At 40.8% G+C, this 14678-nt stretch overlaps 1 protein-coding gene across 1 annotated transcript in view; it reads right to left on the bottom strand.

The window, feature by feature from the left end:
• Window positions 1–14678, bottom strand: part of snd1 (staphylococcal nuclease and tudor domain containing 1) — a 767382-nt gene that overhangs the window by 235598 nt on the left and 517106 nt on the right. The gene's annotated exons all lie outside the window — the stretch shown is intronic.

Raw genomic sequence — 14678 nt, 5'->3', positions numbered from 1 at the left:
ACCAAATCTGCTTCCACTACTGCCTTGATTGAGTGAAGCAATCCACATTACATTAACTCTCACAAATTATTATTTTTTCTCTTACAATTCCTCTGGTTCATTTGCTAAATGATTTTTAAAAATCATTTTCTTCTGGTCATCACCTTTTTTTTCTGCTGCAAAAATTTACTTTATTCAGCTTGACTTTATTTTGAACACTTTTACTCCAAGTCCTCTGGTCTACTCAGTCTGGAGGAGAACAAGCTCAGTTGATATCATCTCTCCACGCAGCTGATATTTAATTTCTAAATTTACGGTAACAGGCCCTCTGGCCCATGAGCCTTTGCCACCCAAATACACCTAACTTGCAGACAGCACCTGATTCAAACCGGCTCAATGGCACTGCAATAGTATTGTCCTAACCACTTTAGTAACTGTGCCACCACATAGTACAATCACTGTTTATTATTACAACACACTTTCTACAATCACACTTTGATGAAATAATGACACCCTCCAACTCTAACTTATTTTTGATGACCGTGGCCTTATTTACTTCCATCAATCTCCACTTCCTAAGACTGGCTTACCATTTCAAAGCTCTTCTCATGCGATCTGTCTACTCTAATTCACGTGGTGATACAGCAGAGGAAGCACAATCTGAAGACAGTCCTTCAGGTTTGAAGATGACATTCTTTTGCTCAGATTTTGTGGGTTCTGAGGTGATGGATAGTTTGCAAGCAGTGCAGTCCTTCCTCCATTTACACAAGGCTTGCATGTACTCCTCATGCATGGATTCAAAGTTCTCAATACCATCCCAAATCTCGTCCTGCATTTGGAACAGTTAGATATTCACTGGAGTGAGGATAAATGTTACTTTTTTTCTCCCAAGAAGGCTTTGAGAAGATCCTTGAATCCTTTCAACTGTCCACTCGGTAATTCCTTCCAATAACTGAGCTTGGAATTGATTGTCTTGGACCTCAAGCCTGCTGAAGTAAGCTAAGTGAAGACAACTGGTCTGTGAATAATGGGCGAATTCACTCATGTTGGTACACTCATCTTTCTAGTGAATTTGGAGAATTTTGAAATGATATTCCAAGCCTCAGAAGCACAAGGGAGACCAGGGACCAGTCCTATCCAATGATTACAATTTTGTCTCAGATTTGAAGCCCTGATCTTCAAATAACCTTTCCTTCAATCGGCTCAAGACTGCACTGTCACTTTAAAATGAACTCTGCTCTTGATGCCTGCCTTTGCTGAGAGATGGCTCTTGAGAGAGAATATGGTCCACACTTCTAGGGTCCCACCATGAAGCTTTATTGTTGAAGGGCATGGTTGTGCAGCAGGGACAAATTGGATAGCCATTAAATTTAGTGCCTACCCTCTCATGGACTTCAAGGAGCAAAGAGAGCAGCTCTTTGAGTCGTGTCACAACAACAATTTTGTACTCTATGTTAGCAAAACCAAGGAGATGATTATGGACTCAGGAAGGAGTCAGGAGAACACGACCCAGTCCTCATCAAGGCTTCAGTAGTGGAGAGGGTCAAGAACTTCAAATTTCTGGGTGTCAAAATCTCTGAGGATCTGTCCTGGAGCCTTCATGTTGATGTAATCACAATGACGGCTCGCCAATGACTCTACTTTGTGAGGAGTTTGAGGAGATTCGGTACATCACAGGTGTACAGTGGAGAGCATTCTGGCTGGTTGCATCACTGCCTGGTATGGAGGCACCAACTTTCAGGACAAGGAAAATCTCCAGAGGGTTGCTAACTTGGCCTGCGACATCACAGACCAAAGACTTCACCCCATCGAGGACATCCACATGAGGCAGTGTCTTAAAAAAGCAGCCTCTATATTCGAACCCCACCCCCCCCCCCCCGCCACCCAATCACCCAGGCCATGCCCTCTTCACTCTGCTACCATCAGGAAAAGGGTACAGGAGCGTAAAGACGAGTACTCAGCAGCACAAGGACAGTTTCTTCCCACTGCCATCAGATTCCTGAATAATCAATGAACCAAAGACACTGCCTTACTTTTTGTGCTCTAACATTTTTACTTTTATTGTTATATTGTCGTTATAAGGTGGTTTATAATACGAGTGTTTGCATAATGATGCTGCAGCAAAATACCAAATTTTGTGACTTATTTATGACAATGAATTCTGATTCTGAAATTGACAAGGCTTGGTGTCAAGCACACACAATTGCAAGTCGCCTGAACACTGTACCATCTGCAGGCCAAAGGTTAATCCACCCATCTCATGACTCCCCCACTTTCATTTCTACTCTCAGTCTTGATGCAGGGTCTCAGCACAAAACGTCAACAGATTCTCCCCCTCTACCTCCCCCACAACAAATGGTGCTCGGCCCACTAAGTTCCACCTGCAGTGTGCTTTTTGCTTTTTTAATAAATATAAATGGACAAGCTACTGAAGCTGTTGGCAAAAGATGAGATGATGGGAAATAGGAATGAACAATCCATTTTAACCTGCAAGAATCTAATGGGCCAAGTAGCCTCCTCTGCACCATAAATTTCCATCACACTAGTGTTAAAGGAGGGAAAAATACATATCAAATTGACTGTAATAAAAGAACCATACAAATTTTGTGTAACAAATACAGAAAATGCTGGTAAGCACAACTGATAGCAATGATTATACTACAAACACAGATCTTTGGATGTTAATCACTTTGGCTCTCCTAATCATGAAAACAACTGGACAAATTCAAGTTCTTTTCAAGAAGTTATGAAGGATTTAACTCCAAAAGAAAATGGAGTGAAAAGGTCAGGGAAAACACACAATGTACAAGAGAAAGAGCCATAGAGTCAGAGTTGGACAGCACACAACAGGCCTCACTGCCAACCCTTTATAATCGCTTGAGCAACATGCAGACCATATTATTGTATTTTTTTTATTTTTTTTTTATTTTTCACACTGTGAACCATATCAACCAAAATATATACAAACATTTCTCATTAAATATACACAGTGGTATTTTCTCCCTTTTTCTCCCCACTACCCTCCCTCCCCCCCTTCCCTCCCCCTCCAAAACCAATAAATATTCAACATATACAATAAAACCATAAAACAATGTCATCACACAATGAAAAATAAACAAGAAAAATGTGTCATCTACTTTTACACACTGGATCAAGTCGTTTTGTCTTCTTATCATTTTAGGGGGTGGAGGTCCGAGGCAAGGCCTCTCTGTTACGTTCCATGTATGGTTCCAAAATTTGTTCAAATAATGTGACTTTATTTTTTAAATTATATGTTATTTTTTCCAATGGAATACATTTATTCATTTCCATGTACCATTGCTGTATTCTCAGGCTCTCTTCCATTTTCAAAGTTGACATTATACATTTTTTGCTACAGCTAAGGTGATCATAATAAATCCTTTTTGCGCTTTATCCAATTTGAGGCCTAATTCCTTACTTCTTATATTACTTAGAAGATAGATCTCTGGGTTTCTGGTATGTTATTTTTTTGTGATTTTATTTAATATCTGATTTAGATCTTCCCAAAACATTTTCACTTTCTCACATGCCCAAATTGCATGTACCGTTGTTCCCATTTCCTTCTTACAGCGAAAACTGATACTGTTAGGTCCCATTTTAAAAAAACTTTTGTAGCGTGATAGATAACCTGTGTAACCAATCATACTGTATCATGCTTAACCTTGTGTTTATTATATTTTTCATAGTTCCAGAACATAACTTTTCTCATGTTTCTTTTTTATCTTTATGTTTAAATCCTTTTCCCACTTTTATTTGGGTTTATAGCTTATTTCATTATTTTCCTTATCTTGCAGCTTAATGTACATGTTTGTTAGAAATCTTTTAATTATCATTGTGTCTGTAATCACATATTCAAAGCTGCTTCCTTCTGGTAATCTCAGTCTGTTTCCCAATTTATCCTTTAAATAAGCTTTCAATTGATGATATGCAAACATTGTACCATGAGTTATTCCATTTTTGTACTTCATCTGTTCAATGTTAATAAATTATTTCCCAAAAAAACAATTTTCTATTCTTTTGATTCCTTTTCTCTCCTGCTCTTTAAAGGAAAGGTTATCTATTGTAAAAAGGATTAGTGGTAATTTGGTATTTGGTAATTCATTTTTTTCCTTTCTAAGTGGATCTTCTTCCATATATTAAGTAAATGATGCAATAATTTATAGTGCATCAGCTTTTCATCCCACTTATAAAGTATATGTTCTGGTCGGTACCTTCTCCCCAATTTTATCTAGTTCTATCTTAGTCCAGTTTGGTTTTTCTGGTAAAACCATGTCATTGTTTTGACTCATTAATGAATAGTCCATTTCAAAGTAGCACTGAGGTTTTTTAATTTATTTGAATTCTTAAAATAGTAAACTATACCTAAAACAACTAATAAACAGACTTTAAACTAGTTTTTTGCAAATATGTTTTGGCAAGTCATTTTAACCCTTACACAAGGTACTCAGGCTAGTCCCATTTGCCTGCATTTGGTCATCTACTTCTAAACCCTTCCTGTTCATAAATAAATGTCAAAATGTCTATTGAATGTCAGAATTGTGCCTGCTTCTAGTTTCCAGAAACAGTCCTCGCTCAGTGGAAACATTGTTCCTCAGGTGCATGCTTAAACTTCTCCTTTCACCTTGAACCTCTCATTATAGAATCAGCTTCCCTGGGAAAAAGTGAGAATTCACTTTATCCATGATTTGATAAAACTAAAAAGATCACCCCTCCGCCTCCAGGTGAGAATGAGACGAAATGACTTGGCAGCTTTGGCATGCTTGTTGCAGGAAATTAAATAACTGCACATGATGCTTTCATTGCAAGTCCCTGAGGATTTTGCTTTATGTGCAAAACACTGCTATTAACCAAAGCATACATGCAGATCCCAAGACACTGTTTCTTAGCTCTTGTAAGTGGGATTTTAAAAAGTGGAAGTGAAATAAAGATATGTTACAGCAGTATTTTTTTTTCAAACTTGGTACAACATGCTGGGGGCATTGATGAAATAGTGCTGAGAAATGACAAGACAGTGCATGTGTTGTTTGCTGTTGTAGGAGAAAGGCTTCTTGTAAGCATCTTTTGCTTTCGGTACTTCTGGGATGATGCATTCTTTTGACACCGATCAAGAACATGATATGATTCTGGAGAAGCAGCTCACCATACATCTTTAGTGAATTTATTGGCATGCCTTGACATGTTAAATTATCATTTTTTCTTTTCCCCCATCTATCCTCCTGAAGAAAAAAAGGCAATGAAGCCAAATTTAATTTTCATTCTTTGTTTATTCCCTTAAGCTTCTTTTAAAAGTGGAACCAAGTCCTGAAAGATAACAGTGACATTTGTCTCATCGTGAGGTGCCAGAAAACTGGAGAGGACGAATGTGCCTTATTTAAGGCAGGCCGAAGGACTCGCCTGCAAACTAAAGACAGGTGAACTTAACAGCAGTTGTGCACAAGTTACTGGAGGGAATTCTGAGAAACAGGATTTACTAGCGTTTGAAAAGGAAGGGCCAATTAGAAATAGTCAGCGTCACTTTGAACGGCTCTCATGAAATTGATTTTGAGTTTTTTTGAAGAGACAACCAAGAAAAATTAGGAAGGAGTGATGATAGATGGTGTCTACACAATTTTAGCAAGGCCTTTTCAAGGTACCGCATGCTACACTGGTCCAGAAGATTAAAGCAGTTGGGAACCAGGGTGAGCTGGCCAATTGGATACCAAATTAGTTGATTAGAGAAATTAGAAGATGGTTGTGGAGGGTTGTTTTTCTGATTGGTGGGTGTAACCAGTAATGTATCCCAGATGCATGTCCACTGCAGTTCATCATTTAAATTAACAATTTGGATGAGAATGTAGGTGGCATGGCTAGAAAGTTTGTAAACAGCATGAAATTTGATGGTATGGTGGACAATGAAGGTTAATTGAGACCACAATGTGATCTTGATCAACTCAGTGAATGGGTTAAGGATTGAAACAGGGAGGTTAATTCAGATTAATATGACGTGCTACATTTTGGCAAGTCAAACCAAGGCAGGACATACACAGCAAATGGAAGGCCCCTGAAGAGTGTTGAAGAACAGAGGGCCAAGAGTGCATCGACATTAGTTCCCTGAAAATGGTCATTCAGATAGACAGGGTGGCATAGAAGGTTTTTGGCATGGTTACCTTCACCAGTCAGAGCGATGAGTGCAAGAGAAGGCCACATTTGAAGTACTGTATGCAGTTCTGGTTGCCCTCCTACTGGAAGGATGTCATGAAACTACAAAGGATGCTACTGGACTGGAAGGCCCGAGTTATCAGGAGAGACTGGATAGGCGAGCATTTTCTTTAAACCTGGACTACAAAAAATGTAGACAAATTGGATTGGGTCAGATAAAGTAACTCAGCTAGCCTAGTCACATGGGGCCAAAAGGCCTGTTTCCATATTGTACAATTCTATGACTGGAAAACCCAAAGCCCCTGTAAATTGGAAGAATAGCACAAGTGAAGAAAGAGAAACAAAAGGATTAATGAAGCTGTAAACAATAGGCTAAGACAGTGTTGCCAAGGTAATTAGTAATATTGGTTGGTTTGAAGTGCGCACACCCTCCTGGCTTAACTCTTTTGGACAGGAATCTGACTTGCAACAGTCATGCAATTGAAATCAGAACAGGGTCTATTTGCATAACATCTACTCAAGAATGCAGATCAGGCAAGGTGAGGAGAGATCACATGCGGGTGACATGACATTGACACTCCTTGTCTTGGGATAATGCAGCAGACTGTCTGACCTTTCACACTATCAATGAACAGGAGTGAAAACACAATGCTGGAGAAACTCAGCAGGTCAAACAGTGTATTTCATACACAAAGGTAAAGATACATAACCAACATTTTGAACTTGAACCCTTCAACAAGGTAGGAACAAAATGTGGGCAGGCACCTGAACAAAATGGTGGGGGTGGACAGGAGGGTCCTAAAGGTAGATGAGGGAGGGAGAGCACAACAGCAAACAGGGGTAGGGGTGGATGTTCTGTGAATGGAGAGAGAATGGGGTGGAGAGCTGGAAGAAAGGATGGAGAGGAAGAATTGGGAGCAGGCTAGCAGAAACCAGAGAAGTCTATGTTAATGATATCAAGTTGGAGAGTGGCCAGACTGTACATTAGGTGTTGCTCCTTCAATTTACGGGCGGTTTGGCTTTGACAGTACACAAGGCCATGGACAGACATGTCAGCATGGAAGTGGGGCGCTGAATTGAAATGTTTGGCCACTGGGAGATCCCTGTCACTGATGCAGACAAAGAGAAGGTGCTCAGCAAAGCGATCTCCCAGTTGGTGTCCAGTCTCTCTAATGAAGAGAAGGTCACATTGAACAGGGGTCACAGATAAATCACAAATTGAAAGAAAATCCTGTGAATCAAATGAACAGCACACACCCCATGACACATGAAAAAAAATGTAGCATGTGCAATTAATTGAAAAGACTTGGTCATCTAGCTTATCAGTAAGAACATTCTCTTTCTTTGGAAGCAAAAGAAGGGTGAAAAATTGTCAACAATGATTCCAATCCTCAGCCTCTTTACAGAAAATAATCCACACCTCCAATTTATTCACTGTAGTTGCTCATTCAAGGAACACTCTCATAAATATTTCCTTGACCTTCTCCAACACTCTTCCTATAATACGGTAACCAAAATTGAACACTACTTCAGTTGAGGCAGGACCAGTGTTTATAATGGTTCAGCAAGACTTCCCTGCATTAATTGTTAAGCCTATGTATCCCTCAGCCCCAATTCCCTTTTAGACCCGTATCCTTTACTTTACATCTATTTTTTTTTCCATCAAAATGCAACAGCTCACATTTTTGCATGTGAAACTTCATCTGCATGTGTTTGCTCATTCTACCAACCTCTTCATATTCTTCTGCAGTTTACTGCTATCCTACATAATATTGTCAAGTTTTGTGTCATCTGCCAATTTACAAATCATGGCATGTACCAACAGGCCCAGTTATTACTATTTTATTCCTGCAATACCTGCTATTTTAACTTGTCTAGATAGCAAGTAAAAGTTTTCACTTTATCTTGGTACATATGACAATAACCAATTCCTACAAGTCGAGTCCAATTCAGTTCAGTAACAGAGATTTTTTAAAAAAAAGCAATCTCAGGGCATAACAGCAATGAGTTTGATAAACAATCCTTTATCTGTTGCGTATTACTGACAACTTTATATCCACGTTGTCAATGCCCCTTTTCATGCCATGTGCTTTAATTTGGCTGATAGGCCTGTCTATTACCTCATCAAAAAATTCCATCAAATTCGATAATTCTGATTTGCCCTTAACATGTCTTTACTCAAGTGCCCATCAAATCTGTCCTAGAAAATGTTTTGAAAGGCTTTCCTCTCACTTGACTTGGTCCTTAATTTCTGGGCTTGTCCTTGTTCCACTTTTTGAACACAGGAGTAACGTTTCTTTCCTGCTGAGTCCCCTGACACCACTCCAATCTGGAAAGAGCATTGAAGGATTATAGTCAGTGAGCCTCAGATTCTTTCTGTACTGTCCTCAAAAATCCTAGGATGGCACCCATCAAACTGGTGATTTCCCAACTTTACAAGTTCTGCCAACTTTTCTGACACCTCCATGCCATCAATTGTATCAATAGTTGTGGGTCATGCAAGTTCATTCAAAAATAAATTTTAATTTTACATACAAGAACTTATTTTTCATCTATTTATTTTCCAAGTAAATATTTTCCAGAAATCATTTACCTTTTGTAAAAAGACAATGAGTCAAGTCTCTGCAGGCCCACTCAATATTATTTTACCTCTCTGGCATATCACAATATGAAAGGTTATTGTAATGCATTTTAAATGACTTGGGAACGAGATGCCAATGTGCTTGGTAGCACAGCCTGTTTGTGCTTGTATAGTACCTTCAAAGGTCCAATTTCAACAGCTCTGATGTTTTAATTGGCCTCAACAACTCTGGACTAGTAAAGGGCTGGTGGAAGGAATTGTTAAACAACTAAACAGCAGTAAAACAAACAACATACATTGCAAGAGAGAAACACAAAGACTTCTTCTTCTTTCTTTGGCTTGGCTTCGCGGACGAAGATTTATGGAGGGGGTAAAAAGTCCACGTCAGCTGCAGGCTCGTTTGTGGCTGACCAGTCCGATGCGGGACAGGCAGACACGATTGCAGCGGTTGCAAGGGAAAATTGGTTGGTTGGGGTTGGGTGTTGGGTTTTTCCTCCTTTGCCTTTTGTCAGTGAGGTGGGCTCTGCGGTCTTCTTCAAAGGAGGCTGCTGCCCGCCAAACTGTGAGGCGCCAAGATGCACGGTTTGAGGCGTTATCAGCCCACTGGCGGTGGTCAATGTGGCAGGCACCAAGAGATTTCTTTAGGCAGTCCTTGTACCTTTTCTTTGGTGCACCTCTGTCACGGTGGCCAGTGGAGAGCTCGCCATATAATACGATCTTGGGAAGGCGATGGTCCTCCATTCTGGAGACGTGACCCATCCAGCGCAGCTGGATCTTCAGCAGCGTGGACTCGATGCTGTCGACCTCTGCCATCTCGAGTACCTCGACGTTAGGGGTGTGAGCGCTCCAATGGATGTTGAGGATGGAGCGGAGACAACGCTGGTGGAAGCGTTCTAGGAGCCGTAGGTGGTGCCGGTAGAGGACCCATGATTCGGAGCCGAACAGGAGTGTGGGTATGACAACGGCTCTGTATACGCTTATCTTTGTTGCCCATTCAGAGCCAGCTCTTCAGCGCTTGACGTCCTGCTTTGCGGAAACTGCCAAAATGTTTGGCCTGGAAGTCAGCCTGAAGAAAACTGAGGTCCTCCATCAGCCAGCTCCCCACCATGACTACCAGCCCCCCCACATCTCCATCGGGCACACAAAACTCAAAACGGTCAACCAGTTTACCTATCTCGGCTGCACCATTTCATCAGATGCAAGGATCGACAATGAGATAGACAACAGACTCGCCAAGGCAAATAGCGCCTTTGGAAGACTACACAAAAGAGTCTGGAAAAACAACCAACTGAAAAAAAACACAAAGACTACAGAGAGATAAAACACAGAAAGAGGATAGACAGATAACCACTTCTCCCGTGCCCATACAAGGCAAGAAAAAAAATTGCAGACGTGATTAATGTGCTTTCCAAAGTTCTCTAAATCTGGAAAATTTGAAATGCCTATAAAATTGCGAAGATCGCATAATTTAAGGAACACAGATGGATGAAAAAACCTGGTAATGGCTGGCTGGTTCATTTTAGTTTTAAATGTTGGGAGTTTAAAATAATCTAGATTTATGTTATTTGCGTTTGAAAATTACATTTAGTGTACACAGGAGCACAGTTCTCAAAGGTCACAGGCAGACTAACTGTGTAAGCAAGGCTGTAGCTTCTGAGGAGTTGTGTGAAATCAGTTCAACAGAAAAATCTGCAGATGCTGTGATTATAGTGCAAACAGGTTCAGATTTATTGTCAGAGTAGACATGACATCGCATACAACCCTGAGATTCTTTTTCCTGCGGGTGCAGCAGAATTTGTATTGTGTGTTATGTCTGGTTGCAATTCTGTGTGTTTTACATTGAGGACCAGAGAACACTGTATATGATCTGGTTGTACTGGTGCAATCAAATGACAATGAACTTGATTTGACTTTCAAACAGTGATCAACTTATTTGCAGATTGGTTTTGTCAGGTAACTGACAAACAAGACTGTTTTCTTAGATGAGAGTATCCCAGAATTAAGATTCTGTGACTCTTGTGTGCCAGTTTCCTTACTTAAATTAAACATCGTGAAATTTTAAAAGAAATTACCATGAGAAGCATCAATGGAAGGCAGACAAAAAAGCTGGAACCTGTGAAAATCTCACCACAAATGCTGTATAGATAGTGGAGTGGATAATGAACAAAAGGACCTAATGTCTGCTATTCATGAAATTCAACATGCTTGAAACTGCAAACATAATCTCAGGATTCCAATAAACGGAATCAGGTAAAGAAACACCTCCTGAGAGGGGCGTGGCCATGTGAAGGACCTAGACAAACATGTTTTGGTTGAGCATGAATGGTTAATAGATGGTTAAAACTTGAAAATCAAGATTTTCATCAAAAATGGATAAAGTTAGCGCAAAGAAGTCAGGACATTTGAGAACAAAGACTGAGAAGCTCCTCTTCAACCCGAAACTTCAGGTGAAAGTCCAAAAGGGACTGGTGCAAAAATGGCGATGGGACCAGCAGAACCAGGTAAAACTGGGGAGTCAGGTCAAGAGCTGAGCATCATCCTGGAATAAATGGAGAATTTGAGTAACTGACTCATAAGTGTTGAAATGGTGATGAGAGATATGTCTGAAAAATGAACAAAATAAAAGAGATCGTTGAAGATCTGATGGAGAGAATGGGTTGAGCAGAAATTGAATTCACAAAAACGCATGGAAAAACTTGAGGCTTTGGAGAAAAAAAGCCAAAGAATGGGAGTCGGATAAACAAGGACTGCTTGACAAAATTGATCATATAGAGAACCTCAGTCAACGGAACAATGTCCAAATTATTGGACTAAAAGAAGGAATCGAGGGATGAGACCTGGTGAACTTTTTTCAAAAATGGATCCCTCAAGTATTGGGATAAGACAAATTTGGAGAAAAACTACACATTGAGAAAGCTCACTGAACACTTGGACGCAGAAGAGCCAACGACCAGAGATGGTCCTTATTTTATCCAAGCTACATGACCGTTTCACCGATATACTATTCCTTAAGACTTTGGATGTTAAGATATTTTTAAAACATCACAATCTTAATGAAATCTTTCAAGGAGTTCAAATTCACTTTATTAAAAAGCTGATAGAATTGTATTAAAATAGTCCATTATTTCTGTGCTAACGTCGACCATTAATCCTTCAATAGCATACCCAAACATTTATTTCAAAAGTCAAAATGCTGGTCAAACAGTGTCCTTTATGTAGCAAAGGTAAAAATACACAACTGACGTTTTGGGCAGGGTATGGAAGAATGTCGGCATGTGTCCAAACATAAGGGTGTGGGGCAAAGGTGATAGGTGGAGAAAGGAGGAAGGGGACAGCAGCAATCAGGGGGAGGAAGGATGGCTGGGTGAGTGGAGGGGGAAGGGAGGGAGAAAAACTGGAAAGGTAGGGGGGGGGTGGGGAAGTCAAGCAGATTAGCAGAAACCGGAGAAGTCAATGTTAATGTCACCTAGCTGAAGAATTCCCAGACAGAAAATAAGGTGTTGTTCCTCCAATCTGCAGGTGGTCTGGGTAGGATAGTGCACAAGGCCATGGACAAACATGGGAGTGTGACTCAGAATTGAAATGGTTGGCTACTGGGAGGTCTCTGTTGCTGCAGCAGAAGGAGCAGAGGTGCTCAGCGAAGCAATCTCTGCATTCATTTTAAAATACGGCCCTGTTGAAGTGGTCCATTGCTGGACCAACCCTAGCAGATGTACTTCCTCCTCACCTTCCTGCCTGCCAGGAAAAGCTGCAACTCCCAAGAATGTGTCATTTCTTCATACTGATAATTGTGGAACTATATTCAGAGAGCACGGATGTGAACTGAAAACTGTCAGAGATGATAGCAATCAGTTAAGTGCAAGTAATGGTATTTATTTAGGCTTAAATGAGCAAGGGACACAAAAATGTTGATGTTCTGAGAAGGCACAAAGTACAGGAGATCTCTGAAATCCAAATATTTATAGCGTGGTTAGATTCAATTCATTATGTCTGCAGCATTTCTTTGTTGCTTCAATTTAAAATTAATCCCAATTGGCTGATACTTCTCAATAGCCTTGTATCTTCCAGCACTTCAAATATTTATCCAATACTCCTGTAAAAAAAGCAGCCCTCTGTCTCAACCATGTCCTGTGACAAAGCATGCCATGCTCTAACAACTCTCTGCATAAAGAAATTTCTTGTCTACTTTGTATTATGGTTTTACAAGTTTATTTTAAAACAGCAAGGGAGTAGAGAGCAAGAGGAGCACATGAGAATTTACCACAAGGGAAGCATTCCACAGGACAATTGCTTGATGAATCTGGTTTAATTTCCTTTACAAAAAAAAAGTATCTCTTCGAAGAAAATAGCAGGTTGCATTGAGTAGTTACTCAATGCTGTAATATCTAAATGAAAGTAAGTCTAAATCAAACAAAAAATATTCCCAATTGCACACATGCTAACTTACATATATGCACAAAATCACCTATGTATCATGAGTGACAAGACAGGAATCTCTTCTTTCTCTTTGGCTTGGCTTTGCGGATGAAGATTTATGGAGGGGTAATGTCCACGTCAGCTGCAGGCTCGTTTGTGGCTGACAAGTCCGATACGGGACAGGCAGACACGGTTGCAGCGGTTGCAAGGGAAAATTGATGGGTTGGGGTTGGGTGCTGGGTTTTTCCTCCTTTGTCTTTTGTCAGTGAGGTGGGCTCTGCGGTCTTCTTCAAAGGAGGTTGCTGCCCGCCGAACTGTGAGGCGCCAAGATGCACGGTTTGAGGCGATATCAGCCCACTGGCGGTGGTCAATGTGGCAGGCACCAAGAGCTTTCTTTAGGCAGTCCTTGTACCTCTTCTTTGGTGCACCTCTGTCTTGGTGGCCAATGGAGAGCTCACCATATAGCATGATCTTGGGAAGGCGATGGTCCTCCATTCTGGAGACGTGACCTACCCAGCGTAGTTGGATCTTCAGCAGTGTGGATTGGATGCTGTCGGCCTCTGCCATCTCAAGTACTTCGATGTTAGGGATGAAGTCGCTCCAATTAATGTTGAGGATGGAGCGGAGACAACGCTGGTGGAAGCGTTCTAGGAGCCGTAGGTGATGCCGGTAGAGGACCCATGATTTGGAGCCGAACAGGAGTGTGGGTATGACAACGGCTCTGTATACACTAATCTTTGTGAGGTTTTTCAGTTGGTTGTTTTTCTAGACTCTTTTGTGCAGTCTTCCAAAGGCGCTATTTCCCTTGGCGAGTCTGTTGTCTCTCGTTGTCGATCCTTGCATCCGATGAAAATGGTGCAGCCGAGATAGGTAAACTGGTTGACCGTCTTGAGTTTTGTGTGCCCGATGGAGATGGGGGGGGGGGAGCTGGCTGATGGAGGACCTCAGTTTTCTTCAGGCTGACTTCCAGGCCAAACATTTTGGCAGTTTCCGCAAAACAGGACGTCAAGCGCTGAAGAGCTGGCTCTGAATGGGCACCTAAAGCGGCATCGTCTGCAAAGAGTAGTTCACGGACAAGTTACTCGTGTCTTGGTGTGAGCTTGCAGGCGCCTCAGATTGGAATATTGTTGATGTAAAGCACAAGGTACTTAAAGCAGCCTAATAACCAATTAAAGTGAAAAATTAGATTGGCTTTTTTTTTAAACAGTGTTATAAATATTCCAATACATTTGGTCTTTCTTGACTCAAGTGCCAGCAGACTTGTTAATAAGACAAAAATTTAGCCACATCAAACATAGAAACATTCAATTCCTATTATGCCAAAGCAGCATATAGCACCTGACTGAACATAACAAAAGATTATATCTGAAGGCATAGACACACCATTCTGGGGAAAAGAGCCAATCAAGATTAAGTTCAAATTTCCAGCTAAATGTAACCGTTAAATAGGTATTCTCATTTTTGGGTGACTTTGGATGCTAATTCTCCTTCTGAACCTTCAAATTAAGCCATTTTCAACTAGATGATGCCAAATTGCAACATA

This window comes from Narcine bancroftii, chromosome 13 (genome assembly GCF_036971445.1).
Source record: "Narcine bancroftii isolate sNarBan1 chromosome 13, sNarBan1.hap1, whole genome shotgun sequence".
In the NCBI taxonomy this organism is placed as follows: domain Eukaryota; kingdom Metazoa; phylum Chordata; class Chondrichthyes; order Torpediniformes; family Narcinidae; genus Narcine; species Narcine bancroftii.
The sequence above is the reverse complement of the archived record's forward strand: the minus strand, read 5'-3'. Positions and strand labels throughout refer to the sequence as shown.